Genomic DNA, 18085 nt, shown 5'->3' on the forward strand with positions numbered 1-18085 from the left:
ACGAGAAGCTACGGTTTCTATTTATAAACTACGTCCGTTGGTTTTCCACTAATAGGCATTTATACAGCTCAATTATTTATTTTTGAAATTAGATAAAAAGATAACTGCATAAACTATATGGATTTATTATCATAAATCACTGCAACTTTTCTCTGCTATACTGACTTGACTGAAGAAGTACCCTGATCAGGAGCTTCGGCCCACCTCCGAAAAAAAAAAAAAAATTAAGCCGTGTTCTTAGGATCAAAAGAAGGATGTATATGAACGTAAACAATCTAAATTTCACTCAGCACAAGGTAATCAGGAAAAAAAATATTTGATTTACATCTACCAGACAGATATTTCCCACTATATTATTTTTCAAAGCATTGCGAAAGAGTTGTTCATTATATATTACGGTTAAAAGAGTCCTATGATTAATTCTGCAGAAAGTTGAGTTAAATATCTTCAGTCCAACTACCAGAGTGCTAATAATGTTGTAGAAAAAGTTTAAGAGTGACTTATCACTAAAGAGTGAATAGTTACTGAAATTTGGTATTTGTTTTAACCCAGGAATTCTGTTGAAAATTCCTTAGATTACAGAAAAGTTCTTTACTATGTACAGCAAATTAGTTTTTAATGGTAAATAGTAATAATACAGTTGCAAGTCACAGAAGCCAATGAACTGTGTTAATGAATAACACTTGCAAAAAGTGTCTATGCTTTTTATTAGATTTTTTAAATTATTTTTTCTTATTATTTAAGATAAATATTCCATGAGTTAAGCATTGAAGCTGTTGCCTTAGGCAATTGTTTACTGCTGGAACATCTGTGGAAGCTGAAGTTACTACCTCCCAACTGTTTGTTACCATTACTTCTTTGCCAAAATTTGCTAGTCCCATAGAAAATGATGTTGCTCAGCCAGCAGAATGAATCTTACAAGCATTCCCTCATTTGTTTCAGTATAAAGTTAGCTAGTTAACTTAAATCCAACCATTCATACATTTTGCAGAATCATATGATAAAATTTCTGCTAAACATTGAACACCGAACATTTAATCTTATGTACATTTTACAGGATGGTAAGAAGGCACACAAAAAAAATTTAAACCCATCTTGAAGTTTGTCTAAATCTTTTTATCCTGAAACAGCTTTAAAATGTTGGTATTACCAATCTTTAGTGATTTGCTTCATTATAGCTAAGTTAGATCTTTGTTGCAAGGTATGAACAGCTGCTGCAGTGAGAATCAATAACAGAACACTACAAGACTCCTACAGCAGCAGAAAAAGCATCGAGATGAGTGGCCGTGACACTACACAGTACACTGCTCTGCAGCTACTCGTTAACACTTTTATGCTGTGTTGATACAAATATGCACAGGGAATCTAACAAAAACATTCAAGCAGAAAATCTGCAATTCTGTCAGGAACTTATCGGATGTATTCACTTGACTTTTCCTCCAAGTTCCCATTTAGAAATTACAACAGCATTGTTTTGCATTCAGAACAACTGAGGAGTCTGGATCTGAATGCTCTGGACTGGATTCTCTTGCTCTATTAAAACCATTTGTCCCAGTGCAAAATAGACATGCAGAGGTGGGAAGGTAAGAATTAGAACTGTACTTTATATACAGCTTGTCCATTAATTTTGCCATCTACCTCCCACTAATATAAGTTGACAAAACTGAGTAACTGTCACGATCAGGACAGAGTTAGAACTGTAGTATACCCAGTCTTCTCCAGCTGGAAGTCTTTGGACAGAGGTATAAGATTTGTCCCTAGTATCTGTAGCCAACATCAGGCTTAGATGTCTTTGCATCATGGAAGTGCATGCTCTTTCTGAAATAGCAATAATCTCCAATTACAGTCTGCACTGCATGAATACCTCATTAAAATCATGTGAAGGGAAAAACCTCCTATTCAGAGAATATCCTTGATAAAGAAGAAGAGTTTCTTGTGTGTCAATTAGGCCTACATAGAGATTTTTTGTTTTGTTTTGTTTTATTTTTATGTAGGACAGAACTACTGGTTTTAGTCTTACCATTGGATTCATTTATAGATGTTGACCCTGACATATAATCTTCAATAAAAGCTGTGCTTTTATATCTAATTTCCATCTTTCAGCTGAGACACTAGCATTCCTTATTCAATTCTCCTCTCTCAAGCATTACCTCAGATTAATTGGCACTGTATAAAATAAGTTGCTGGGTGCACAATGGTAACCATGGTAGCCTTCATACTATCTTCACAATGCATATGTAATTCAGTTCTCAGGAAAACATAATTAGTATGTAGCATAATATATTCTCTCTAAACACATCACCATGATGTGAAATACACACAATCAAAACAAATGATGCCTACAACCTCAACTGAACTAGGCTACCATTATTGAGCAGTTACATTACAAATGAATATACGATTAAACAGTTTTGCTGTAGCATCCCCAACTTGCATAATGCTGCTGCTTTAACCATACATCTTATCTTTATGACCAAAAGGTGGCAATGTTCTACTTACTATCAACTGTCCTTAAAAAGCCAATTGAACTGTACTCACACAGGAATAGTGAAGTCTCTTTCCAGCCAAGCCAAAAAGATATGCATCGTTAACCATTGTGTTTGCTATGTCCCAATACTTTGGTGATGACACCTTCAGTTAAAAGCGACACAAACATTGAAATACCGTTCAAGCAATAATCCAATGAGATGTGTGAACGGACATTCAGGTATACCTTCTTATGGGGAAAATTAAACGGCATATGAAGCTTAAAAAGTAAATGAATGATGTTCTCTCTTACTCATCACATACGATACAGCCCTTACTCAGGATATTTATACAGGATACCAATCCCTGGTATGCAGCAAGTGAAAGTTTCACTAGCCTGGCTGCATAGAAAATGCTGTCTAGCTATTTGAGATCTTTGCAGAAGCCTATTTGAAGAAATGTAACTCATTTGAGGTGACCTCCATAACTGGTGTAAGGATTTGCCATTCATGGATATTGAAGTCATCCCAAACATTTTCCAATGAAGCCTTAATACCACACCCACATAAACTGCCAGTACACATAACAGCATGGAAGAAACAGTGTACAGGTGTTATTTTTCCAGTTAGTATATCATCAATAATTGCATTATTTATTTTAATGAAACAAGTAAGGAATAATTATGTTAGGTATAAACTGCTGCCCCTAGTGCTGGGCCCACTCCTGTGATTACCAAGCACACACAGGGTGTCCCGCACCCAAATATTCAGATACTATTTCCCTAAGATGCTAATGAGTAAGTTAATGTCTTTTTTTTTTTTCCCCCATAGGAAGATGATTACTTCTCAGTATCAGCAGTAAACTGGGAACTCCTACATTATGTTGTATGACTGTTTATGTTATTTACGGTGACTGACTGCTTGCTAAAGCAAAAGCAGATAGCTAAAGAAGAAGGAAAGACAGGAAAGAGAAGAATATATATGTCTATGTAAGGCACAGCCTTGCAAATACACCGAAGTAATCGTCAAGCTTCTAAAACTGGAAAAGACTCTCTCTGATGCCAAATTTAGCAAAATGATAATTCTGCCAATGCTGAAGAGTAAGAGTTCCAGCAGGAGAACTCTTTTTCTAGAGGAAAAAATAGTAAAAGAAAAATAAAATCAACTGCTGCCAGCTAATGGCTGCTAAATAACTATTAGCTACAAAAAGTAAGATGAGAATCACTCCTCAACAAAACAGGAGTAACAAGAGTAGGATGATGTCCAGAGTTTGCAGGATAGTCAGTATATGGCAGACATTAAAGTTATTTAATTCTTTCTGTGAATGCCTATCGATGTAGTTTACTGATATACTAGAAATGCTACTTTTCTTAAGTGTGGAACATCAGCGTTTCAGATGATATGCAGATATCCACTACTCCTCTTATAAAAAATTCTTATAAAAAAGTCTTTGGGTTTGATACTGAATATATATGGCATGATTAATTAGAGAATCATTTCTTAAGTGTTACAGGAATATCTCAAGAAATTCTATGAACATAAACATGAAGAATCTGAGAAGCTAAGAAGAGAGTAGAGTCAAAATAAATTTCCTGCACTGATGTGCAGTCGAAAGACAAACCCATCAGTATTATTTAGACAAAGAAGTTATAGATGTCACTGTGACCAGAACTTCATACCAGAGATCTTGCCTAGAAGTTGCTCTACTCCTTCAACCTTAAATACCAAGTCTCAGAAACCGTATCGTGTAGCCACAAGTTTCAGACACAATTCCAAGGTATAATATAATGCAAAATGCCTAGATACTAACTCAGAACTAGGCAATGCAGTTGAAACGTTCTAACGATTTGCAAACCAGCAAGGTTTTGTAAACCAATTCAAATTACTTCCCATGTTTTATGTACTCTCTCTATATATTTATGCTACAAAAGAAAAATTAAGCAAGAGGGACAATAGCATTATTCTCTTTAATGTCTTCAGTATCCACTTAATCCACCTTCAGTATCCACTCATTCTCCATTTTCTCTCTTACTACACCTGAAAACAATCACGGAGACTTTCCAAATACTTTGGAAGTGTTCAAAAACACTTTAAATGTTTGGAGTTATTTTCCTTACTTTGTGAACCATCATATTATTATAATTATTATTATTACACATTTTGCAGCTTCCTTAGTCTTCAAGTACAAATAGAGCTGCATTCTAGTTGCCACACAAAGATGTTATATAGTCAATTCCTTGTTCCAAGAACTGAAACTATATACAGTCAACATATAGCACAGATATGAACTCAAGTTCCAAAACTCGTATTTAAGATGCATAGCAAACCTTAAGGTAATTCATACTTAGACCTTTATCTTTATGCATGAGGATGAAAACTGTGTGAAACTCTCCAAGTTCACTTTCAGCCTAAGACTTCTTTCCTATGCTCACACATGTAAGATACCATTTCACCTTTTTTGTTAAGCAAGATGCCATCAAAGGAACTTAAGAATAAATAAGATGAAATGCCAGGTGTAACAGTTTCATACAAATGGACATTCAGGGAGGTAAGTAGGGGCTTATGCTACATGAAAAATAAGGCCTCCATTAGAGAAATGGCTGGAGACCGTAACTGTTCAAGAGACAATGAAAGGCATGATAAAAAAGTCTGCCAGTAAGGTGAACATTTACGAACTCTGAGACCCATTACCACTGACTTGTTTTTACTAAATCACATAGAATATGTGCCTCATTGCTGAGCATTTTTAATTGCTATCAACAAGTTATGTTAGTAGGTGCTACTACAGTATGTTCTGTGATACGATGTTACACACCATTACAACTCCATTTAAGCATGTCATTTTAAAGTAAGTAAATTTAAGATGTATTGTAAAAAGCAGATCAGCTGTGATGCCAATGCAAAATAGTCATTCAAGAACCGAGTCTTTTCTTTGAACAAACCCTGGTTTACAAATCATATCATTTTTCACTAGAGCTTTGAGTTGTCATTCAGGGGAAGCTGTCATTTTACTGACACATTGCAACATGAGCTTGAGGGTAATTGTGCAGCTTAGGAAGCAAAATATTCATGTCCCATTTGAATGCATGGAAAAATTGTATGGCAAATTTGTGTTTGGTTAACTTAGTAATGTAGCTTGTCTTCTGACATATTCCCATGGGAAATGGAAACTGAAAGGTATGCATTACATGAACTTATTTTGGATACTTACCATGTTACTGCCACTTATTCAGCCACGAAATTTTCATATGTAATTCACTGTCCTTTAAGAGGCTTGAATCACATAAGTGTTTACAGCAGGTTCATAAACAGCAATTTCTGGAAACCATAGAGGAAAGACAATGGATCAGTTACAACAGTACATAAAATTGACACATACAGACATTGATTTAAGCAATAGTAGGAATTACAAATAGAAGAACAGATGTGCATAAGTAACCGTTGGGTTTCTTTCTTCCAGTTCCCTGAAGGTTCTAGACGATTTTGCCAAACCAATTTTTTTTTGTCAAAACCAAATAATATGCAAGTCTGCCATAAGTACAAGTTTTCAGAAGTTTAATAAATCTTGAGTGCAAATTGGACACCTGAATTTTCCACCAAGGTAACCATCTCTGTATAAAGCCCTTAGTCGGCATGGAAAAATCCTGAAAAAACATCAGAAAGAAAGGTGGAAAGAAGCTAATCCCCCTATGCTAAAAGTTAGTAGCTAGGGATTATTCTGTCCTTTGTCATGCACAATGGTGTCCTTGGGAACAAATTTATTTTGTACTTATGTTGCTTAATAACAGCTGTTATGTATTTATTTTCAATTACCCTGGCACAGTAACTCACCAACACTTTCCGACACAAAAATGCATCCACCATGGCATTCTGTAATATTTTCACAAACTTGCAGTGACCTTTGCAGAACTTGCAGTGACTTGCAGAACTTTGTGGCTGTTACTAGCCCACAATCAGACTGATTTAGCTCCCCCAATAAATAGAAGTCATTACAATATCATTGCTATCAATATTATAAAAGTAATAAAACAGAAAACACCCAATTTTACTGACAAGATCAGCAGCCAAGATTGGCAGATACTTGCATTTTACAGACAAGCATTTAAAGTAGTAGTTAAGTAGAAGAACTGGTCCATTTTTTCCCCCATTAGTATACTGATATTTTTCAGACACTCATATATTTTTACGTAATGGCAATTGTTGTGATCTAAACAGTGGTTCAGACAGGTTTGGAAATGATGGGAAGAAACACCTCAGTCAGAACTCCTTTATTACCTAAAATACATAAGCTTGAGTTCAAAGCCCTGAATTAAATTCTAACATTAATCTTTTGGTACCAGAAAGGCAACCTGTTTTCCAAGACACTTGCACCTGAAGTCAATAAACCTTTTGTGAACAAATCTAAATAAATTGTAGGAACTACCACTTCTCTTAAAAAGAAAGTATAGATTCTAATATCAAAATGCTACCACTTTATCAATCTTTCTTTGAAGTATAAAGTACAACATTATATTGGCTTTGAAACTCAACATTAACAAGTCCTATCTCCACACAGCTGTCCTTATCTTCTCATATTTCCACCATGTTTCTGTTGCTTTAGACCTTGCTGTTTCACCCATCACAAAGCTCCTCATACAGAACACATATAATGGGTAAAGAGACAGGTTTTTCTTAAGCAAACTTCTCAGCCATTATGAAGCTTAAAAATGTACACTTGCTCCTAAGTAGATTTGACTGGGTGGGGGGAGGAAGACACTAAAAGAATAACTGCATTGTCCATAATTCCTATTTCCTAAGATCAAAAAAAAGTTTTTAAACATTAAAGTTTAAAAAAGTTTTAAATTTTAAACAAACTTTTTTTTTCTAGAAGCTGCTTTTCAAAAATAGAGACTATATGTAGCTAAAAATGTTTGTTTGTTCTGAAAGATCTTTAAGCATTTCTACCTTTTATTTTTCTCCCTAAGCACCCTTCAATAGAGAATCTAAAAAATCAGACACTTTCTAGACAACCTCCTATATAAGGTTGTTCTTCACTCACTGAGGTTTCCATTAATTTCTCTTTTTATGCCCAAAACATCACGTTTGCAAATTGGTGCAGTGAATTTGGTAAAATGGTTTATAGTTGTGAGGGGAAAAAAAAAAATCCACCACCACCACCACCACTAAAAACACACCTTATTAAGTCATTTCATTAAGATACAATATGGAGGCTAGGAAAAGAAAAAAAAAGTCAACAAATTGCAACTGAATGTGCAGAATTCAGTCGTGCAGCACAGACACCCCACCCAAACCCACCACTACATGCATCATCAGTGAAGTTGCCTATGAATCATTCTACGAATCTGAAAGGCTTACTTCAGTCATATTTTTCTTGATCTGCAGTTACTTTTCCCACAAGTGGGACTTGAAATAAAGTTTACTTATATTAAAAATTAAAAGCCTATGTCTGTCTTTTTTAGGCAAACCCCTAGTATTTATTTTTCTTTACTCAGTCTTGTTACCTATTCTGTAAGCTTTTATAGCATTTTAAAAAAATGAAGTGGCGTGCCATTTAGTAATAGCTTTTTCAGTTCTCTCAAAATCCTTAACAAATAGTAGCTTGATCACTTTAAACACTTGTCCAACGTTCCCTGCATGCAGACATCATGGAATGTCTTCAAATAAAGAAAAATAACAGCACGGCATTTATTTTTCATTTCTCTTCAGCTGTAAGTCATACTTGTAAGACAATAGTTGCTTTATGAATGATTAACCCATCACATACTTCAGAAAGGTAGAAGACAAATTTTGAGTTGTTTATTCTGCATTTTCACTGCCAAAACAGCAGGATGACTTTCTTTATGCAATTTCATGCTGATTACATTCTGTACGAATATGAAAATCTTAATCAGTGGGACTACCCTAAATATTCCTGAAGACATAAGCCTCAGAGGAATACATCAGCCTATTTTTTCAAGAAGAAAATGAAATAAAATAAAGCAAGAAAAAAAGCTGAACTAAGCATGTCATAACTTACATGGACATACAGGACACATGGACACAGTCTGTACATGGTATTTTTGTTTCGAAAAAAATTGACTGATATGCATAAAGTAGATGAGCAGTAGGAAGCCTCATTCATCGCTTTTCTGAGATTATTTGCTCTTACTGAAACAGCTGAAATGAACATAGTCTTTTTGTTTGTTTGTTTCACAAATGGAAGCTTATGTTTTCCCTGACTTTCTCTATGACAGAGTGTACAATCAAGCTCAAGCTGTGGACAGTGCTTTTTCTCTGTACTGCAGTCATTATCAGGAACAATACTGGCAGTCAGACACAGCAATACAATCCAGTACTTTATCTCTTAGCTAAATCCATATACGCATGTGTATTAGATAAAGTCCACAGATAAAAGACCATATTCAAAAAAAGACCATTTGGATGATTTCCTCATCTACATTTAAAAACATAGCAGAAAGAAACCTGAGAGACCATTTAAAATAGAAAAATTACATTCAAAAATTGGGAACATCTCGACATTGGGAAGATTTACAATTCAATTTGCAAATTCAACACTTATAAAGCCAAAGCTACTTTTTTATTATTTTATTTTTATAAAGAACTACATTTCAGGGTCATGTAAAGCTTTTGAAATACAACATAATGAATACAGAACTATGCTGAAATCTATACAACTCAGACTACACTCAAAAATGAGGCTTTTTGTACATTGCCTGGAAAATCATCATTCTGTCAACTGTGCTTCTTTATCGTTTTGGTATGTATTGCTGCAAACTGATATATAAAGTAAAAATAAAAAGGAAAAATTAAGTTTCACATGGGCAAGGGAAATGCTTCCTTGTGCAGGAAGTCCATTTTTTGTGTAAGAGTCAGTCATCAGTTAGTGAGCCCACAGTTTTGTTTTCTTTGCTTGCTTTGTTTGCTTGGTTTTGGTTGGTTGGTTGTTTTTTGTTTGTTTTACAATTAGCACAGTCAAAGCTCCAGCTGAAATTAAAGATCAAAAGTTAACAGAGCTCAGAAGAAAATACATTCACCTTCAGCCCTGTTTAACCACTACTGTCGTCCTCCTGCTTGCTTCTATTTAGATACTGAGGAACTGCTACTTAAAAAAATAATAATAATAATAAAAATTAAAAAAAAAATCAAGTGATTTAGTGAATTTGAAACCACTTGAACCACTTGTAATCAGTTGTATCAGAAAATATCCACTACTTCTTAAGTACAATTGCTTAAAGGAGAACTGAATCAAGGGTAAAGAAGCAGAGGTAATACCTAGATGAAAAATAAGAGCACTGTGATCAAATTTGCAGCATTACTTAATTCACTGGATCACAGACACTTAGAAAAGCAAGCGATATGGTGGCTAGAATGTCAGCTGGTATTAATTCTAATAGCTCTAGTGAAGCTGCTTTACCTGCATTTGTGGTAGACTTGGATCTCTTGAGAATGAATTATTTTTCACAATTCCTTTAAGTTTCAAAACTGTGAGGGAAGTAATATAGTTCAAGATGACGGGAAACACTGAGATAGAGCTGAATCTATTCTTAATATGGAGAGAAAGATGGAGACACCTTTACGAGAATTCAAGTGGTCAAGTGGTGTACTGAAAAGATTTTAGTTCACTCTTAGCTATCTGACTCTAATTTTTGTCCAGGTAACTTTCCAGGTAACCATCACGTGCATGTTTTTATTCAGACAGTTTTATATTTTAATACCTTTTTTTGTTAAGCATGCGTAAGTGAAATCCACAGTTTACATTTGCCCCTGCTAAATACCTGTTCAAATCTTTTTGACAGAATGTATCCAGAAAAAGAAATGATAAGGAAATCAAAATAACATGCAATCCTTGATCTCATATATTTCTTTATTCTCTTTCAGAAAACTTACAGATCTGAAAAGCCAATAAAATCAATGTAGAAAGGATTAGTTTTAAAAAGAGAGTGACAAACTCAGAAGGGAAACACACAGACTTTCTTTTTTGTCCCTCATTTCCGCTGTCTTTGAGAAGGGATAAATTATGTTTCACAAACCTTTACCTTTATGGAGATTTAAAACAAACAAACAAACAAACAACAACAAACAGATGATGCAAATGATGATTTATAGATAAAACATTGAAATAATCACAAATAAGAACTAGGAAGTCACTCATCATGTCTGCTGACTCCTGTAGTTTTAAAACCTATGTCTTACTCTAATAATATTTTACAAAGTAGTACATCAAGGTGTTTCTTCACATTTGACTTGTGGCACAAAGGACATTAGCTCTCTGGTAAAAACAAAAAAGTCTCATTAAAAAAATCATAATTTCTGTGGTAATTAACAAAAACTGGGTTAGTTAATTTTTCGAACAATATGAAAGACTGTTTGCTACTTTTTTTATTTCTCTTCTTTATTGAATGGTTTATTCCACATATTCCGTTTTGGTTACCTTTAGTTTATTTTCAGTTCACAGTGACAAGTTCAAACACAAGAAAAGAATGTGAGAGGTGAGACATTTTTAACATGACAATTAAAAAATTCTTAACATGAAAGTTGCCTTTAAAAAAAGTTGCAAATCTCAAGAAAAGCTAGTAATTGGCTTAAAACTTTTTCCTCTCTTGACAGGTTTACAAAAGCAAGCTACTAATTCATCTGCTATGTTTCATGCATTCTTTTTCTTATATTTTCTTTCAAAAGCAGAATAAAGCATACATAATCATATTAAGGTTTTTGTTTTCAAGCAGGTCTCAGGCTTTTAAATCATGTTCTGGGTTACTAGTACATTTGAAGATTACATTTATACACTATACATATAATTTCTCGTAGTACTTAAAACATTCATCCATATCAAAAAAAAAAAAACAAAAAACATAAAGACACTTGACAGTTCAGATTTCTGGGTGGCATTGTAACTGATAGCAATTGTGAGCTATTTAAAAGTCAATTTAATGTGTATCTGGGGAAAATATTTTTAAAGAAAACCACTGAAGTCATGCTCCATTGGAAACCTAGCCAAGGCATCAATTAGTGGTATTAGAGGTATCAAGTTAACGAAGTCCTAGTCCAGCTTCTACTGAGAGTTTTTGTGAATATCAAGTTTTCTTTCACCATCAGCACTAGAAGTTCATAGTAATTACAGCCTCCTCACTCCCCCAGAGATCAGGTTTAAGAGTTCAAGCACTACAAAGCTAACACCTCCTGCATGGTGTTAACTTGTAGAAGGAAAGGTAGAAAGCTTTTGGAAGTGTAACACTGGTAATGAAATGAAAAATACATTTTGTGTCAGCCTATTTTGCTGCAAGCCTTTTCTCCTTTATGATGGAACCGAGGTTAACATAAATCAGTTACCAAATGAGTTCCCCACATGCACTAATCTTCAAATTACTACCACTTACACATACTACTACTAAGTCATTTTTAGACTTTTTGTAAATGTTTGGATGTAGAGATTTGGCACCATTTTGGGACAGATTTTTATCAGAACATAATTTTGCATAGAAAACTTGTCCCCTAGTACTAATAGATGTATGTGCATTACAAAGAAAGCAGCACGTGGAAAAATATCAGGATTGCATTTTTTGAGGTGTTTTAGGTGTACTACTTATGATCCTTACCCCTCACCCTTGTTAGTACAAACAAATGAGAATGCGTTAAAGCCAGACCAGACAATATAATTAAGAGATAAATGAGATAGGTAATTTTGAAGTGACTGGTATAAACATACGAATAATATATTTGTATTATAAGCACATTTATACAATTCTCGCTTTGAATGTTAACATCTCAGATTCAGTATTTTAATTAAAATGTGTATGGTGAAAAATAAAATACGGTCATTCAAAAGATTAATCAAAACTAGAAACCAGTTTGAAAAAAGAACAGATATCCCTCAACAGATAGGTCTGTCATCTAGCCTTTCCTTTGAAATCTTTAAATGATGTTAAACATGAAATATGACAGATGAAACACCACCAAGAAAAACAGAATGCAGTATTTATTGTATTGCTACTGATAAAAGAGGCTACAGAACTTTTAAGGATTTCCTTACAATATCTTTACCTTATACTGATTTGAATAGCACAGTAACTTTTCTTTCTTTCTTTAAAGATCAAGGTCATACTGGAAATCAGGACATTATACAGTTTGCCCAAATAGGATGATTTCCACGATGCAGGCAGACAGTTTAGCATAGAATTTTGTGAAACACAAAGCTGCTGGCAGATGATGAAAAATGCCGAGGTTGAAGCACACTGTTAATTCACATACGTACCTTCCAACATTGCTTGCTTAGTTTGCCGTGAGGTGGCCATGGTACCAGAAAATAAGCCTACAGGGGTACACAATTTCACAGTGGTAAGTGTGGTGCTGTAACAAGTTGTCTTGAATTACGAAGGCTACAGAATGCTAAACAGTTCCAAGGAATACCTTGTCTTAGAATTTATCTTGAGAAATGGAACTTTCAAAGGAACTTGAAGTACTGAGTTGCAGCAATATTCTGTCATTAGGGAAGTACAGTATTAAGATAACCTATATTTGGAATTAACAATGATGTAACATATTAATGCTTTCCCAATATCCTTCTCCTCTCAGGTATCACACAGCAAGGCTACTGATCTGCCAGATTTTCACTATTTTATCTTAAAAAACACTGAGTATATCAATGATCTCATACCAAAGATACTCAATAGCTTATGTTTGACCTAATTGTGATTAAGGATTTTTGGAATTAAGGATTTTGGGGGGTTAATTATACATAGAAGCCATTCTTTTATGCTTCCAACCTTGTGACTTGCCCAGATTCCAAATCTCAAATCCAAATAATCAGACATAACCTGGATATTACAAAGTTAAAAGAGCTATCCGATTTGTAGTTACTAGTCATCATCATCTTTCTTGTCCGGAAAAATAAATTCCACCACTTACATAATATTTATGCTACTTGATGCATGCAAGAAGAACAAAAAGACAGCCTACAGCTGGCAAGTAAATCAGCCACCTTGGATGCAGTTCGCTTTATAAAGCATGCATATAATAAATAATTTCTGCGTTGTGATTTTATATCATGTATAACAACACATTTGCTTTTGCATTCTTATTTTAGTTACTAAGTGCTACCTCCGTTTAGGTAAACACATGCTTTTCCCTCTAAAACATGGCTTGTTTATGTTCTAGCATTTTGTACTTTACAAAGAATTTCATCATTTCTAGTTTTGCTCGATATGTTATAAAGGCAAGGAGCATTTATAAGGCAAATTTACAGAGCCTGCAGTCAGTTGGATTTCTGCTTCTGTGTCAGCTAAATATATTTCCTTACCATAGTGTCATTTGATAGCTGCAGTCATATAACAGCAGAAATGTAATAGCATGAGGAAGAATACAAGCAACCTAGGGAAGTTACATCTATTTAATGGGGATGGATTGTCCCCTTTGAAATTTTTAAAGCATAATGTACAAAAACAATGAGTCATTAGTTGAGAAAGCAGTTCGTTCTGTTGCAGAACAGCTTCACAAAAGCCATTGTCACCTCAGTAAAGGAGGAACCAGAAAGCATTGACTCAGTGAATTAATGCATGAACACATATTGCCATAGATGTTGTAATTCTCGAGACCGATTTTCAGCTACAGGTAATAAAAAAAAATAATAATAAAAAATAAATAAATAAAAACAGAACTTCAGAAGCATTACCTTGTAGGTTACAGAGAGCTAAATTATTACTTAATTGCAACAAATGGTCTGAAGCTAGATTATAGCTGTTTTCATTAATTGCTCTGTTAATATAGCTCTGTTTCCATTAATTGTCCTAAAAGTCATTTGAGTATTTATGAGGAGGAAAATAAACGAGTTCTCAAAAATCTTTAGGAATTCTGTTGTCCACTTGTAAAAGTGGATACTACAGTAAACAGTGATAGTATTCTCTACTGAGATTGCAAACACTGCAAATATTATACTACCCATAAAATCACACATGATTAGGGAAGTCAGTATACTGTGCTATATGTATAATAGATATAAGAATGGTTTGTGTTTAATTTTCCTTTTAAAGAACATTTAGACAATAGCATCTCCTAATGTGCATGCCACAGTAGAAACAATTTACTCAGTTTCACGTTTTACACATTTTCATACACTATTACACTGGATGCAGGAATGTGCATGTTAGATACAAATGTTTCTAGATGTCCAGCCCTATTTTCCCTGTATATTGCTCTTAAATTCCTATTGCTTTATTTTGAATTCTTTCCTTACAAGAGAAAAAGAGATCAATACTACAAGCACCATGAACTTCACAGTTACTGTGAAAACAGGGATCTACCAAAAGCACTGCAACAGTTCTTTATCATTGCTCATTCTTCCAAAATAAGAACTTTATGTAACACAAAGAGTAAAAAGAGCTGACTGCTTTCTACCCTGTTGTACTGACAGCTTTTGGCATAGGCAATTATGACTCAATTTAAAAAGCCTGAGAGAGAAAGTATTCGCGCATGAACACTAGAGATGGGCCAGCTCTTTTTAATCAGATATTAAGCATAACAAAATGGCATTTCAGTTCTGTCTGGTCATTCTTCACCTTCCATATTATCTGAGCAGTTAGACAAACAAGAAGTCCAAAAATTGAAAACTGGAGTGGAGAAGCAGCAGTAAAGGCCCAAGAGGATGCAGTAATTGCATAAAGCAGATGAGACTGACACTGTAAATCTTCTCACAACAGAATACTTATTCTAGATTGAGTAGCAGTTGCCTTCACTAGAAACAGCCACTTATTTTTCATGCATCTTTCCAAATAAGGTGGAGGATGAAAGTTGGTAAATTTTATCCACATAATAATTCAGGCATAACACGATGGCATATTTCTCAGCAGCTTCCCACCTGTTCTACATCCCACAGAATGACACAGGTAAAAAAAGCCTGTCACATTAGTAAACCAAGAAGAACTAAGGTTGACCATTCCCAAATCAAATTATTTATGGCCAAACATAACAGCATTGTAGCAACATATGTATGTTTTTTCCTATGTGAAAAAAGCTTCATTTTTTAATTCTAAAACACAGTAATTAGCTTCTAGGAGCAATACTGCATGTTAACTGACTGGTGAATCATTCAGTTCTGGGGCATTGAGGTGGTATAGAGTAAGAATCATAGTACATCCAAGTTGGAAGGGATCCACAAGGATCACCAAGTCCCCAGGGTCCCCAGGAGTTATATTCATAAAAGAAAAAATATTAAAGTCAAATGTCAGTATTTCAGTCTTTCTGTGGTAATAAATGAAGTATCTGTAGATATTGAGACTCTTCCACCATCCCAGATATACTCTTCAGCACTAGGACACAATTTACACAGCTGCACTATATTGCTTTATAGGAGAAAAACATTAAGACATGATAAGAAATGAGACTTGCTCCCCCCAAAAAACATTCACCAAGTTCTCCAGCAGACATTCCTATTAATATATTGTTCTTTTGCAACCATCTAAAATCAAAACAAACAAACAATTAATAATAATAATTCTGTTAAATATCAAGGTTGCAATTCAATCTCTCATTTGCATTATGTAACCAAGATATTTCATAATAGCCACTATTAAATTTAAGTCTGATGCTGTCTTCACTTTAGGAAATCAGTGCACCCAGGAAGAAGACAGTGAATGCTGGTACTAAAGCTGTTCTGATTTTTGCTGCCTCTGAAACTGTCATCATGAACAGTCACTAGCTGCTTTGCAGAACGGCAAGACATTTTGTGTTCTGTCTTAAATGTGGGTACTTAAATGAGGGTGGATTTTTTTGTTTTATCTATAGAAGGTAAAAGCTGAAGAACAACACTACAGAATTTATAATATTTTTTAAAAATAGAAAAGCATTCTAATTGACTATGCACACATTCGTACTGCTGACATAAGTATGCATTTGGGACAAATTGCTTCAGAAATACAAAAAGAACTCACAACTCTTGACATGCCAATTCTCAACAGCTAAGACAGTGCTTAGGCTCACAAATTGCATGGTTTATATATAAATAAATGCGGATAGTACAACTGGTCATAACTCTTTAGTATATTGATCTCAGTGCACTTTCCCCTTTCTGCCTTTAGTCTCTGAAGTTAAAATCTCAGGCAAAAGTCACATTCAAACAAAGCTAAGCAGAAGGCAACAAATATGTTGGGGGAAGAGGACAGGGTTTTGCCTAGTCATTTCTTTCTCAAAGGGTCAGACAGTAAAACTTATTTTTCCTTTTTCAAATTTGTTGCTGATATCAGCTTATTTCAGCTGTAACAGCTTATCACAAAGAATCATTAGTCTAGTACACCTGACATTCTGCCTCAGCATGTCTTGGACAATGCTTGTGGGTTCTATTGGTCTTAATCACCAAAATGTGTATCCTTTTGCAATCTTGGCAGTTGAATTCTACTTACAGGTCTGAACTGAGAAATCAGGATTATCCTGTCCTTATGACAGAAGTTATTCTAGGTTCTATGCATTTATATTTCAGTGAAAGATACATTGATAACATCATTTCATGTCTGTGATTAGTTAAAATAGAATTTGATTTTTTAAACCTGTTAATGGGGTGATGTCAGGTGTCTAATATCCCCAAATGACTACAAAAGTCCAAAATCATTTATCTGATGGTAGCAAGAGAAATAAAGATGCAATTCATCAGCTCGAGAAATTAAATGACAATTCTGATTCCATTTTTGTGTGTGTGTGTGTGTGCTTTAAATCTCTGGTTAATATTTCTCCTCAATATACTAATTAGCTTCAGCACTTGGAATCTCACAATTAAACGTTCTCTGTCTTCATTGCTGGTAAAAGGTATAGACAATTTTGAGATGCAGCTGCCACAATAGTTCTATGATGTCCAGAAAATTATGACAATCTTCAGTTTAAACAATTTAAGTCAGTTATATCAGTTATACAAAATAATATCCATGAGGTATGGTGTGCCATCTTTATTTCGTCTTTAAAAGAGGAAAGCTGAAAGAAAAGTGAGTGAACATGGATTCTACCCATTCCTGCAACAAATGGTCATGCTATCACCCTCAAAGCATTGTCATAAAATCTTGCCCTATATCCTTTCTCTTGACATTGAATTCCCCTCAGCAACACAGTTTTGCGTGTGTTAACATAGTACTGTGCTGGGAATGTGACTGTCATCTTTCACCTTCTGTTCACCAAAGAGTGTAAAAAATAACCCCACACAACTAAATTGTACTTCTAGAATATGCTGGTCATGGGACTTGGAATGAGCTCTGAAAAAACACATTGCAAGGTGACTAGCAAGGTTTCATTGTCTCCTTTTCCTTCACAAATCCATTCACGGGTTAGAGACTCACTAACAGATGAGCAAAATGTCTGTTCCTAGCCACTAGCTCAAAGTGAAAATATGTCAAGAAGGATTTATCTGGACAGTTTCTCTTCAGGAACATGCAGGAAGGGACAAAGTATATCCCATGAGAGACAACCTGCAGAGTTCTAATTTTCAACAGTGTTTCAGTCTGGATATGGAATTTCTTCAAGTGAAAGCACCTCCCACATCCCTCAAGCCATGACTCTGCAAGCCTGCAAGTACAAGGCTAGTAACATAATGAGCTCCCTACAGACTTCTTCCCAACACATGCAGAAGAACATGCAAAATATAAAGT

The 18085-nt window shown here is 34.7% G+C and overlaps 1 long non-coding RNA gene across 1 annotated transcript in view; it reads right to left on the minus strand.

Moving 5' to 3' along the window:
- The window catches only part of LOC121077535, a 112062-nt gene that overhangs the window by 16225 nt on the left and 77752 nt on the right, over positions 1 to 18085 (minus strand). The window contains exon 3 of the long non-coding RNA XR_005824121.1: positions 5677 to 5783. This is a non-coding gene — a long non-coding RNA (uncharacterized LOC121077535). The remainder of the gene's footprint in view (positions 1 to 5676; positions 5784 to 18085) is intronic.

The sequence above is a fragment of the Cygnus olor genome, chromosome 13, assembly GCF_009769625.2.
Source record: "Cygnus olor isolate bCygOlo1 chromosome 13, bCygOlo1.pri.v2, whole genome shotgun sequence".
NCBI classification, from domain to species: domain Eukaryota; kingdom Metazoa; phylum Chordata; class Aves; order Anseriformes; family Anatidae; genus Cygnus; species Cygnus olor.